We start from the raw sequence: 14,048 nt of genomic DNA, 5'->3' as shown, positions 1-14,048 counted from the left end.
ACCCCGTTCCAGCACCTCCTCCTTTTCCTCGAACAGATACAGATCCTCTACACCTCCCGCAAACTTGATACCCCTCACCCGCTTGTCTCTCCCATCCTCTCCCACCCCCGTCTGCTGCCGTGCCTGCATTCCCACATCCCCCGTGCTCTCCATCTCTCCACTCTCCATACCCTCGTCCAAGGTGGCTTCCACCAACTCCCCCTCCCTGATGATGCCCTCATCCCCTCCATCTACCCCTCCTACCAACTTTGATCCTCCTCTACCACACCTTGTGTTTTTCCCTCAGGACACCCTCTCTCCCTTCTCTCCCTTCCTCCCTCCCTCCTCCCCCTGGGCTTCCCCTACCCCCTACCTACTTTCCTCCCCCTCCCATCTCCTCTGCCACTGGCATCTACACCCTCCCCTTTGCCTCCTCCCCCACCTTTTCCCCTTTTTGGCAGGTCCCCGGACTCGTATAAGTATAGTGAACTTTCGCGCGCTGGAGATCATCGTCTAGTGTTTGTGTGTGCCGTAGTGTTCGTGTTCCAGGTTTCAGTGTTTCATCGTTTGTGCTCCATCATTCGCGTGTGTCGTCTCTGTCATCTCTGTGCTTGTCCACGTCTCTGAACGTTTTTATTTTGGGCACTGCGCCCGTGAACGGCTCCGTATGTTTTAATTTTGTCTGTCTACGTTTGTATATCCACCATGTCTGTTTTTCGATTGTCTCCTTTTGTATCATTAGTCATCTCTGTGGCCGAAGAGCGGCGTAGTATGCTGCTGCTGGCCTACCTGTATCAGGTGTGAAAATGACAATGAAGGAAAAAAAAAGACATACAAATGTGTCAGCTTACATTACGTTGACATGGCTTAAAGCCATAATATCAGTTGATAATGGGCTAAGGCCGAAATTGCAATAGTGTAAAAAAAAATTATAGCAGTCATTGGCGGAAAGATGATGTCCTTCAAACAATTAGCAACTAGGTTATCTGCAACTCTGATCTGCTTTACCTCAAAAAGGAAGGCGTGAATCGTAACCATCCAAGGGGCAATTCCGTCTGTCTTATGGGGCCTAGCCAACATCCGGGTCAAAGCTTGGTTATCGGTTTCCAGGTGGAATGGTTTATAGCAAAGGTAAAATATAAATTTCTCGAGTCTGAACACGACAGCCGAGGCCTCCAGCTCATATACAGGGTAGTTAACCTCGGCGGACGATAAGATACTCGAAAGGTAAAAGATCGCCTTCCACTCTCTGCCACACTCTTGGACTAACACGGCCGCTATCTCTGAATTTGAGGCAAAGTTTGCAAAATAAACTCGCTGTCGAAGTCAGAAACAGCTAAGAAGGGAGTGCTAGCAAAGGCTATTCTTAAGTTGCTGAATACAGATTGCAGGGTGCTGGTCCACTGAATTTTTCGCCTTTTTGGTGCAACTGATTCAGGGGAGCGGCCAGCTGGACAAAATTAGCGATAAACTTCCAAAAAAATTCACCGTTGCTACAAACGTAGCCACACCTCCTTTGTCTTTAGGTGGTGGGAACTCACGGATAACCTCAGTACGATCCTGATCTGTCCTGATTCCATCAGCTGACATGTTGTGTCCCAAAAAGAAAATCTGCTGGCGGGCCAAATTTGGAACGTTTCACAGTCAGTTCAGTTATGCGCAATACGTCGCGTTAATTATGAAGTTTTCAACAAAGGTCTTGCCGTGTATTATAACATCATCTAGATAATTATAAACACATTTGAATTTCAGCTCACATAACATAGAATATAGAAAATGCAAAAACACAGCCATCCCTGTGTCCAACCCAAAAGAGTTACGATTATATTCAAACAGATTACAGTTTGTACCAAATTAAGCGAGAGGTTTTGACTCTTCGGCCAATGGCACCTGACAATGGGCCTGAGTAATATCAATAATGGTAAAATACCGAGCTCCCAAAAAACAGGTAAAACAACTATGGAGGTAGGCTAATGGCATAGATTCTAATACTACTTTTCATTTAAGGGAGTGGTAATCAACGACTGATTAATAACCGTAGCCACTGCGCTTAGGAACTAGAAAAATGGGCGAGATACGCGGCGACACTGACAGCCTAATGTCACCATCTGCCAAAAGTTGACAGATAATCTTATATAGCTCTTTCGTTGTAGGAGGAGGCAATCGGTAGGGGGATTGGCGGACAGGGATTTTATCGGCGAGCTACGTTTTGCACTCAGTTTTGTCTGTGACCCCTAGTTTATCAGTAAAGACATCTAGTTATTCCACAAGTACTTTAAGTAATTTGTAAGCCTAAACTGTACTCAGATCAGCAACAATGAAAGGGTTAACTTTGCCTTTACCGTTACACCCTCTTTGCATATAGCTATGTTTATAGAGCAAATCAACGGCCTTGTCGCAGTGGTAACACCGGTTCCCGTTAGCAAGGGGGATGCACTCAGCCCTTGTGAGGCAAACTGATGAGCTACTTGACTGAGAAGTAGAGGCACTGGTCTTTGAAACTGACATACGGCCGGGAGAGGGGTGTGCTGATCACATGGCCCTCCATATCCGCATCCAGTGACGCGTGTGGGCGGAGGATGACATGCCGGCCGGTCGGTTCCATTGGGCCTTCATGGCCTGTTAGGGAGGAGTTTCGTTTACAGATCAAATACCTTTTGGTAGGCAGAAACTTAAAAACGAACTCTCTGATACGACGCCCCGTTGGCGCCAGTTGCTTCTCTGTATTCATTTATCTCTGGGATTCAGCAGGTACGTCTCATGTGCCGATGCAGATCCAGGAGGGAGGGAGTCACGGGAGTCTTGGAGCTGATGTCTGCCCCCTTCCCCCCAAGTACACTCTACTAAAAGCTTTTATATTTTTATATGTGTCAATTTACACATTTCACAGCTAACCACCAGAGCATAAAGAAGCATGACAACTAAGGATCTCGAAAATGTCGAGAAATTCCAAAAATAAATTACAAGCTAAATCGAATACAGGAGACTTTCGAGTTGCTTGGATGAGACCCTGACCACGTAATGGAGCTTGCGGCCTGATCGCCTACAAAGAACTTCTTGAAATTTAGACTAATGACTTGCAAGTGCTGTATTTCTCTAAATAGCAAATCTTTTGTTGGCAAACAAATATACTAAACAGCGACGTACCAGAGGAAAAATCATCTTCATTATTATTATCTACATCTAAATTCCGGAGGCGGTGTGTAGCGGACGATACTGGTACATTGTGTACCACTGTCGCTTCCCATCTCCGTGTTCCAGTCACGAATGGTTCGCAGGAAAAATGATTACTGGCAAACTTCCGTGTGAGTACTAAGGTTCCTAATTTTAAGCTTCTGGTGATGCAGAACGCCCCTCTTGCAGAGTCTGCAACGCTGGACTTGGTTGATTATCTCTGTAACGCTTTCCTGCTCACTAAACGAACTTATAGCGAACGTGTTGCCCTTCTTTGGATCTTCTCTATTTTCTCTATCAATCCTATCTGCTATGGAGCAGTATTCAAATATAGATCGAACGAGGGTTTTGTAAGCCACCTCCTTTGCTGACGGACTAATTTCCTGAAGATTATTCCAAACCGTCTCATTCGCATCTGTCTTTCAAGCGATTAGTTCTATGTGATCCTTTCAACTTTAAATCCCTCCTTACGCATACTACTAGATATTTTATGGGAATAACAGCTTCCGCTGCGGCTGCCGCCACACTGCTGGGACGCTGTGGCCGGCCTCGTCAGCGCCCATTCACCCGCCGCTGCAGATTCCTCACCATAACATCATTCTTGCTGCGCTAGACGCGGCGTCTTTAAAGACTTCCGTGAGGAGACTTTCTACGAATTATGGTACCACCGGCCTCCAGGAATACAGTCGGACCTGTCTACTGACCAAATTCGATCACTGAGTTGCTTCTGAATCGAATTTGGTTTCACTAAAATATTCAGAATTATTCTAGGCCATGAGATTTTTACGTGCACTCTTAGGGTCAGTGTAGCCGATGGAGATGACAAAGAAATGGCTTACCACTTTTCAAACTGTCATTTAACGTCTAAACCAATGAGCAACCACCTCCAGCGAACCAAAGAGTCTTCTTTATACTGTCAATTTGCTGTGGAGAGAGGGGTGGTTTTTAGGTCGGTTGGTTGGCTCTCCGATGTGCAGTCTGGTTGTCGGCGGTCGCTCTTTGAGCACGCTCTGCTTCTGTCACGTGGGCAGTGGAGCTGCGGTCGGAGACGTGCGTGCGGTCGGCGAGTGTGTACTGCATCTAGTGAGAGGGCGATGGTCTCGTCTGTGCTGCTAAACGATGTGAACGTGTGAAAATGGCTTTGGAATGTATCAGCCTGCAACCGGATGCGCTACAGAATCAAACGTTAACGGCTCTCCCAGAGTTTGGACGCCCATGTCACCTGTTTCGTATTGACCACTGGTGCACAACTTATTGAACAGTGGTTACCTGTGTGAATGAAGTTTGCTGTTTTGGATGCACTTGAGATACGAGCAAGGACTGTATATCTAAGTGCGTGTCTGTGCACTACGAGATAACCACAGGTACTATTTTCTGGCTGTCTGCTGTTATTTAGGTAATGTGTTCAGAGGTAAACAAACAGGGGCTTAATGATGAAAAATTTACTTTGTGATAGAGTCCTGTCGTGTGGTAATTATGGAGTGTGTGTTAATGGAATATATATAATTAATCGGCTCTGGGGATATGTTATGAATTAAGTTAAGAGGGCGCGATTTAGTATTATGACCAGCTTCTTATGTTTTTGAGTGTATTATCACTTCCTGTTCCGGCAATAATAAGCCTGTCTGCACAGATTATTAATGAAAAAGTAGTGCACATATTTAAATTGGTTAATTCTGAATGTGAATGGCTTGTGGGTCCCTTGCAGCCGTATTCCTGTTTTGAAATTTTTCTAATGTTTTAAGGATTGTGTTTCTCTGGATACTGCCCAGTTACTGTGTGGTTTTATGTTGGTGTTTCAGTTGTATAATCAGCGGTGCGCGTCGTCCGTTGTAGCTGGTCGTTTAACTGGGGGCTACGCCTTGGCGGCGGCCAGTTTGAATTATAACCTATGGCGCGGTCGCTGTGTTTATCAGTAGACTCCAGTTCTTCGGCGAATTTGAGTATTTTAGTATTTGCACCTGGTGACGCCGAGCCGTCCAACTTTCCTTCTTCACTGTGCCTTCCAGCTTTCATTCAGGCTCGATCTGAGTTGTAGCTTCCGCGCACCTCTGTTGTGCCATTACTTGTCACTGAAATTTTGTAATACGTGAAAGATTACTTTCATTGTACTGGGTTTTTAGTATCTTATTCATAAAGAGAAATTGTGAGTTGTGTCTGCTATTATATCTTAAAAGGGTGTCCTGATTTTGTGTGAGTTTTTCTCTGTAAACCATTTATAGTTTGTATGGTTCTCAAGATTTATGTAGAGAGGGTTTTAAAATTATTTATTGTTTGGGGTGGTCTTTGACGCCCTAGCCATTTTGTCTGTTTAGTAATGTTTCAAGTTCTAAGGCAATTATGTATATTATTCTGGGGTAACAGCAGTTTGATGTTGTCATGCAATTGTTAAATAAAACCTGTTGGAAACTACAAGCCAGAGTTTGTGTTTGATTGGTAATTGTTGCCTTGTCTTTATTGAGTTGAAGTATCCTTGAGCATGTGTCCCACGTACCACTCTCTACTTGCATAATCTGAAATTCTTCATCAAGTCTTCAATAAAAACCACAACCAAGCAAGACATCAGTCGACAGACATTTGACAACAGTAAAATGTATCAGCCACGTCAATGATCTCGCCCAACGCAGGCAACAACTCACCATTGACTGTACGACATCACTTGATTAGTTTTTGTAAAGGAGGAAATTTACAAATGTGAAAATGCTTGTCATATCACTGATAATCGAGCAGGGAGATGTCCCTACCCGAGTCAAGTAACCACATATTGGCTCATGGTTTAAAATAGCAAAAAGAAATGGTAATTTGAGCTAGAAACAGTCTTTATTATATCCATTGAGTGGTCCCCGGCACTTCTTACCGTGGTGACTGGGTGTTGTGTGATGTCCTTAGGTTAGTTAGGTTTAAGTAGTTCTAAGTTCTAGGGGACTGATGACCATAGATGTTAAGTCCCATAGTGCTCAGAGCCATTTTGAACTTCTTACCGTGAGCCGCCACCCCAAGGCGTCAGCTCCATTTTACCCTGTCAGAGTACCGAACAATCTTGCACTAGATAACCTGACTGATCACACCGAAAACATTTTCTGCTACCAAATGCTACCTGTTTATATTTATTATCAGGAGGTATGTCTTTAATCAAAGGTTTCTTATACTCGCCACTACTTTATCGAACTGAGTAAATGTTCGTGGTGTATTTGTGAAGCGAATATGTCATCGATCTTCTGGATGCATACCTTATTTCTCTTTCTTTTGCTTGTGCCGTTTTTCCGGCGGATACCCATGGTCGGCATGGTTAATCGGATGTGGCAATGTTAGTTGAAGGGGTGGCTGGATGCCCTTCCTGCCACCACCCCGTACCTCCCGGGAAGGAATTAGTGTACCCCAACTGTCTGCGACTAGTTTCATCTATGGAATAGTGTGAAAGTGTGCAGATGTCTGCGAGCCGTGTAACTGAGGCGAGATGTGGGGACTAGCCCGGTATTTAACTAGGAGGGTGTGGAAAACCGCCTAAAAACCACATCTAGGCTGGCCAGCACACCGGCCCTCTTCGTTAATCCGCCGGGCGGATTCGATCTGGGGCCGGCGCGCTTACCCGAGTCCAGGAAGCAGCTCGTTAGCGTGCTCGGCTAACCTAACAGGTTCTGGATGCATACCTTCTAGAATATTATTTACTGCCTCAATTTCGGTAACCCTAAAGGAAAGAAGTGACATGGGTAACCGAACATCCTCAGTATATCCGACGTGTGGCACGCTATGGTTTTGAACATGATAGAAATGTTTATCAGCAAACTCCTAATAAAAGGCCTCATCTACAATGCTGCTCAATTTACCACAGGTTAACGGCTAAATAATTTGAAACATGACTGAATTGGTAATTTGCGGAACTTTGGCCTGATTCTGCAAACAAACGTTTCACCACAAAAGATAAACAGTTTCATTGTTCATATCTATTGATAACTTATCAATTCTCTGTACTATCGGCAAAAGCGAATTAGTTAATTTGTTCAACAATTTCCAACTTCCCTCACAATTCGTACAACTCGAACCAAAGGTTCCAACCCCCCCCCCCCCCCCCGCACTGTAAATACTGTAGTTGGATCAAGATGAGGATCATCATCTTTATCCTGCCCAGAGGTACCTTGCCAGCTCATCAAACTGGCATCGAGCTGTAAGTCAATGATTTTTACTGTGAAGCTCTTCAGTCAGAGGCACCCATTTAGAGTCGAATTTTACCGTACTTGTATGCTGAGGCAGGAACACACATGTGCCTGACTCCTAAGCACCAGTGAATGCGAAGGTACAGTTCCCAGCCATAACTCAGTATTCACTTCCACGACAGACAGCAAACTACGTACACTGTGCGCAAATGTAGACTTAACTCACTGCGCTGCCTTTTACTTTTAGACCACATACTTCGAGCTCGTATTGGAGTTGGTTTTTAGTCACGTCGGATATCGCCAGCACAGCTCGCCTGTCCACTGCGAATTCCACCTTTACAGCCACCTGAAATGGACAAAACAAGTGTTACACTTCGCCTGCACTAGGCAACCTTATTCTTTATCAAAAATCCTTAATTTATTTATAACATCAGCACACTATTAGAACCACGCTCTGGTAGCACTTAAATGGGAAAGAGCTTTGATCGAGGTGTAATAAAGTACTGAACATTAAGAATATAATACTTTTTCAACATACTCATTTGTCACAGAGGACAAATTTAACATAAACAATAATGAACAATATTTATTTGCCATGGGGGCCAAATTTAATATAAACAACGACAAACAATCAAACTCAATAGAACACCACAATACACCACAGTAAGTCAGCAAAATTTTAAATTCCTGTCCTTTGAGTAGTTCAGAGAATTTCCTATTTCATTTGTAAAAAATCAAAACCTTTGAACTTGATAAACATTAAAAATCTCCTAAAGTGGCATGCAATGGATTTATCAATTATTTTGGCTACTTGAAAATCAATATTACAATAACACCATACGAATAACACTTCCAAACAATTTTTAAAAAGTTTTGAAGACAGCAGAATATGTGACATCTACATTGCTTTTAAAATAAGAAAGGGGACATCGGAAAACCAACAAGCACAAACAATTATTCTCAAGAGCAGCCAAGAACAAATTCAAAGCAAATAAAGAGGCAGAAAACCGTGGATCAGTTTACACACAGTAACTTGCTTGAGCTAGGCCGGCACACGAAACGGTGGTTTGATTCAGTACAGATTATAAAACACACACAGGAAACGGCCAAAATAACGGTCGTTAGTATAAGCCAGACCAAATTACGGTAAACCCACTAAACGAAACTCAGTAGAAGAAGCACAGGGGATTTCACGAACTGCAGCCAACACTTCACCACACAAGACATGGTGCTTCCCATTTATTCCTGCATCCGCTATTGGATAATTAAAGACGGGGTATGTGACCGTGTCTGCCAACCAAGGCAGCAAGAAACAAGCGTAATCGAACTCTAAAATACGACTCACTGCTGTGAAGGCAGAGAGAAACGACGACCATCCGGTATGCATAAGCAAACTCCCCAAAGTAGAGCAGCCACCTGACAAACGCGGTGAGCGACCTGCACAGCTAGTAAGTTTAGGCTGTGACCAGGCAGACTCCTTTACTGATAGTCAACCCCCAGCAGACCTCTACTGTGAGCTGCACATGCACTTAAATCCTACTCGAGGCGCTGCTAGGCCGCCACCTGATGTGGTGCAAGAGAAGCCGTAGCTAGGTAACTAAACGCAAAGAAGATCTGCAAGCAAAAAAATCAATACAAGTGTCTGCATATGGCTCAGTAGCAATGTCAATTATACAAACTATAAATGGTTAGGAATAGGAAACGAATAACCTGCATTATCGCTTATTTTTAAAGCTTGTCCAGCGAATGCACAACATGAATTCTGCTATACAAGGCATTGTTGTGAGACAGGTATGAAAATGGTCCCACGCTGTCAGAAATATAATAAAAGTATCTGAGAAATTAAATTACAATATTTGTCGTAGCTGTGTCCATTTTCTGTATCACTCTTTTAGAATGCCACAAGTCACATAATTGTATAGATCGACGGCATACTGTAATGTCTGAACGTCCTGTTGGACGGCGTTATGCAGGTCCGCTGTGATAATACACTGAAGCGCCAAAGAAACTGGTATAGGCGTGTGTATTCAAATACAGAGATATGTGAACAGGCAGAATACGGCGCAGCGGACGGCGACGCCTAAATAAGACAACAAGCGTCTGGAGCAGTTGTTAGATCAGTTACTGCTGCTACAATGGCAGGTTATCAAGATTTAAGTGAGTTTGAACGTGATGTTATAGTTGGCGCACGAGCGATGGGACATAGCATCTCTGAGGTAGCTATGAAGTGGGGATTTTCCCTTACGACCATTTCGCGAGTGTACCGTGAATATCAGGAATCCGGCAAAACATCAAAATCTCCGACATCGCTGCAAGAACGGGACCAACGACGACTGAACAGAATTGTACAACATGAGAGAAGCGCAACCCTTCCTCAAGTTGCTGCAGATTTCAATGCTGGACCATCAACAAGTGTCAGCGTGCGAACCATTCAACGAAACATCATCGATATGGGCTTTTGTAGTCTAAGGCCCACTCGTTTACTCTTGATGACTGCACGGCACGAAGCTTTACACCTCGCCTGGGCCCGTCAAAACCGACGTTGGAATGTTGATGACAGGAAACATGTTGTCTGGTCGGATGAGTCTCGTTTCAAATTGTATCGAGCGGATGGACGTGTGCGGGTATGGAAACAAAATCTCATGAATCCATAGACCATGCGTGTCAGCAGGGGACTGTTCAAGCTGGTGCAAGCTCTGTAATGGTGTGCGGCGTGTCCAGTTGGAGTGATATGGGACCCCTGATACGTCTAGATAAGATTCTGACAGGTGACACGTACGTAAGCATCCTGTCTGATCACCTGCATCCATTCACGTCCATTGTGCATTCCGACTTGGGCAATTCGAACAAGGCAATGCAACACCCCACACGTCCAGAATTGCTAAAGAGCGGCTTCAGGAATAATCTTCTGAGTTTAAACACTTCGGCTGGCCACCAAACTCCCGGACATGAACATTATTGAACATATCTGGGATGCCTTGCAAAGTGCTGTTCAGAAGAGATCTCCACCCCTTCGTACTCTTAAGGAGTCATGGACAGCCCTGCAGGATTCATGGCGTCAGTTCCTTACAGTACTACTTCAGACATTAATCGAGTCCTTGCCACGTCGTGTTGCGGCACGTCTGCGCATTGGCGGGGGCCCTACACGATATTAGTTTCTTTGGCTCTTCAGAATATGACGTTACTGGTGTATAGGCAGAAGGAAACAGATTATTGTTTACAAGTACAGCAGCCTCAGTATGTGTCATATAGTGGAAATAATAACCTCTATTGTAAACTAACTAATCTTCTTTCTTCCCTGTGTAGCACGAATAAAGGCGTTTTAAACTAAAACAATCACTTCTCATTTGTTTCTGCTAAGTCTTATTAGTACCCTCTACAAGTACTGCACTCAAATAGCTGTTCAATTCAATACGACAATGACAGAAAAAAATACCATCATCATGAAGGAGATGTGCAACGTAAAACGAAAGCTGGTAGGCGATCTCTACATCTGAAAGATGATGTATATTCAGATTTCGCGCTCGTCGCATACGTGAGGCGTTAGTAGCGTCACTATGAGAATGCAGGTCAGGTTTGCTTTAAATTCACTCTGTTACGATCGTCAGCGTTAGTTGCCTTTGAGACTGGACGTGGTGAGTTGATGTTAGTCAAGAATATCTTTAAGGCCACAAATACACCATTATCAACACCTCACCAAGTTTGAACGAAGTCGTGTAATTGGGCTGCGAGAAGCTTCATGTTCCTTCTGCGATATCGCAGTGTGATTGGTTGCTTGGTGTGGGGAGAAGAGACCAGACTGTGAGGTCATCGGTCTCATCAGACTAGGGAAGAATGGCGAAGGAAATCGGCCGTGCCCTTTCAAAGGAACCATCCCGGCGTTTGCCTGAAGCGATGTAGGGAAATCAAGGAAAACATAAATCAGGAGAGCCGGACGCGGGATTGAACCGTCGGCCTCCCGAATGCTCGCAGTAAGACTTGGCAGGAATGTAGCCACTGTATATGGCTGCTGGCGGCGATGGTCATGAGATTATTCGGCCGCAAGAAGATCGGGCTCTGGTTGGCCAAGTGGCACTACCGTGAAGGAAGACCATCATGTTTGGCGTATGGCTCTGACGCATCGCACTGCATCTGTAGCAGCATCAGCAGCGGTTAGCACCACAGTGACACATCGAACTGATACTGTCAGTTTCTTCAAGGACAGATGCGAGGCACATGCCCTGTAACGTGCATTCCAGAGACCCCAAACCACCGCCGTTTATGGCTTCAGTGGTGTCAAACGAGAGTTAATTGGAGGGTAGGGTGCAGTCCTGTTGTATTTTCTGATGAACGCTGGTTCTGCCTCGGTAACAATGATGGCCGTGAGTGGGTTAAAAGGAGGCAAATTCAGTGCCTGCAACCAACCTGTCTGCGTTCTAGACACAAGGGAACTATACCTGAAGTAAAGGTCTGGGTTTCGATTTCATATGACAGCAAGAGCACTCTTGTGGCTATCCCACGCACCCTGACTGCAATTTGGTATGTCATTCTGGTGATTCGACCTGTTGTCCAGCCATTCATGAACAGCTATCCAGGGGGTGTTTTCCAACAGCATAACGCTCGTCCACATACCACTGTTGTAACCGAACGTGCTCTACAGTGTTTCGACATGTTACCTTGGCCTGCTCAGTCTCCAGATCTGTCTACAACCGAGCACATAAGGGACATCATCGCACAACTACAACGTCATCCACAAACAGTATTATCCGTCGCGGTATTGCCCGACCAAGTGCAACAGGCATGGAACTCCATCTCACAAACTGACATCCGGCACTCTGGCGATTACGCTGGTTATTAACGTACCACCATTTCACATTTGCAATGGATTATCTCGCGCTTCTACTCACTATAGATAGATACTGCCTACAGGAAAATTAAAGAGACCTTTGGAGAAAAGAGAACGACTTGTATGAATATCAGGAGCTCAGATGGAAACCCAGTTCTAAGCAAAGATGATGATGATGATGATGTTTGGTTTGTGGGGCGCTCAACAGCGTGGTTATCAGCGCCCGTACAATTACCCAATCTTTGCTCAGTCCAATTGCGCCACTTTCCGGGATGATGATGAAATGATGAGGACAACACAAACACCCAGTCATCTAGTTCTAAGCAAAGAAGGGAAAGCAGAAAGATGGAAGGAGTATATAGAGGGTCTATACAAGGGTGATGTACTTGAGGACAATATTATGGAAATGGAAGAGGATGTAGATGAAGATGAAATGGGATATATGATACTGCGTGAAGAGTTTGACAGAGCACTGAAAGACCTAAGTCGAAACAAGGACCCGGGAGTAGACAACATTCCATTAGAACTACTGACAGCCGTGGGAGAGCCAGTCCTGACAAAACTCTACCATTTGGTGAGCAAAATGTGTGAGACAGGCGAAATACCCTCAGACTTCAAGAAGAATATAATAACTCCAATCCCAAAGAAATCAGGTGTTGACAGACGTGAAAATTACCGAACTATCAGTTTAATAAGTGACAGCTGCAAAATACTAACGCGAATTCTTTACAGACGAATGGAAAAACTGGTAGAAGTCGACCATGGGGAAGATCAGTTTGGATTCCGTAGAAATATGGGAACACGTGAGGCAATACTGACCCTACGACTTATTTTAGAAGCTAGATTAAAAAAAGGCAAACCTACGTTTCTAGCATTTGTAGACTTAGAGAAAGCTTTTGACAATGTTGACTGGAATACTCTCTTTCAAATTCTGAAGGGGCAGGAGTAAAATACAGGGAGCGAAAGGCTGTTTACAATTTGTACAGAAACCAGATGGCAGTTATAAGAGACGAGGGACATGAAAGGGAAGCAGTGGTTGGGAAGGGAGTAAGACAGGGTTGTAGCCTCTCCCCGATGTTGTTCAATCTGTATATTGAGCAAGCAGTAAAGGAAACAAAAGAAAAATTCAGAGTAGGTATTAAAATCCATGGAGATGAAATAAAAACTTTAAGGTTCGCCGATGACATTGTAATTCTGTCAGAGACAGCAAAGGACTTGGAAGAGCAGTTGAACGTAAGGGACAGTGTCTTAAAAGGAGGATATAAGATGAACATCAACAAAAGCAAAACGAGGATAATGGAATATAGTCGAATTAAGTCGGGTGATGCTGAGGGAATTAGATTAGGAAATGAGACACTTAAAGTAGTAAAGGAGTTTTGCTATTTGTGGAGCAAAATAACTGAGAATGGTCGAAGTAGAGAGGATATAAAATGTACACTGGCAATGGGAAGGAAAGCGTTTCTGAAGAAGAGAAATTTGTTAACATCGAGTATAGATTTAAGTGTCAGGTAGTCGTTTCTGAAAGTATATATATGGAGTGTAGCCATGTATGGAAGTGAAACATGGACGATAAATAGTTTGGACAAGAAGAGAATAGAAGCTTTCGAAATGTGGTGCTACAGAAGAATGCTGAAGATTACATGGGTACATCAGATAACTAATGAGGAGGTATTGAATAGGATTGGGGAGAAGAGGAGTTTGTGGTACAACTTGACTAGAAGAAGGGATCGGTTGGTAGGACATGTTCTGAGGCATCAAGGGATCACAAATTTAGCATTGGAGGGCAGCGTGGAGGGTAAAAATCGTAGAGGGAGACTAAGAGATGAATACACTAAGCAGATTCAGAAGGATGTAGATTGCAGTTGCATGGGGGCTTAATTATAATAAAGATATATGCAAATATTTTTAATAGCTGT

The sequence above is a fragment of the Schistocerca cancellata genome, chromosome 1 (genome assembly GCF_023864275.1).
Source record: "Schistocerca cancellata isolate TAMUIC-IGC-003103 chromosome 1, iqSchCanc2.1, whole genome shotgun sequence".
Lineage (NCBI taxonomy): Eukaryota > Metazoa > Arthropoda > Insecta > Orthoptera > Acrididae > Schistocerca > Schistocerca cancellata.
This window is presented reverse-complemented; position numbering follows the sequence as displayed.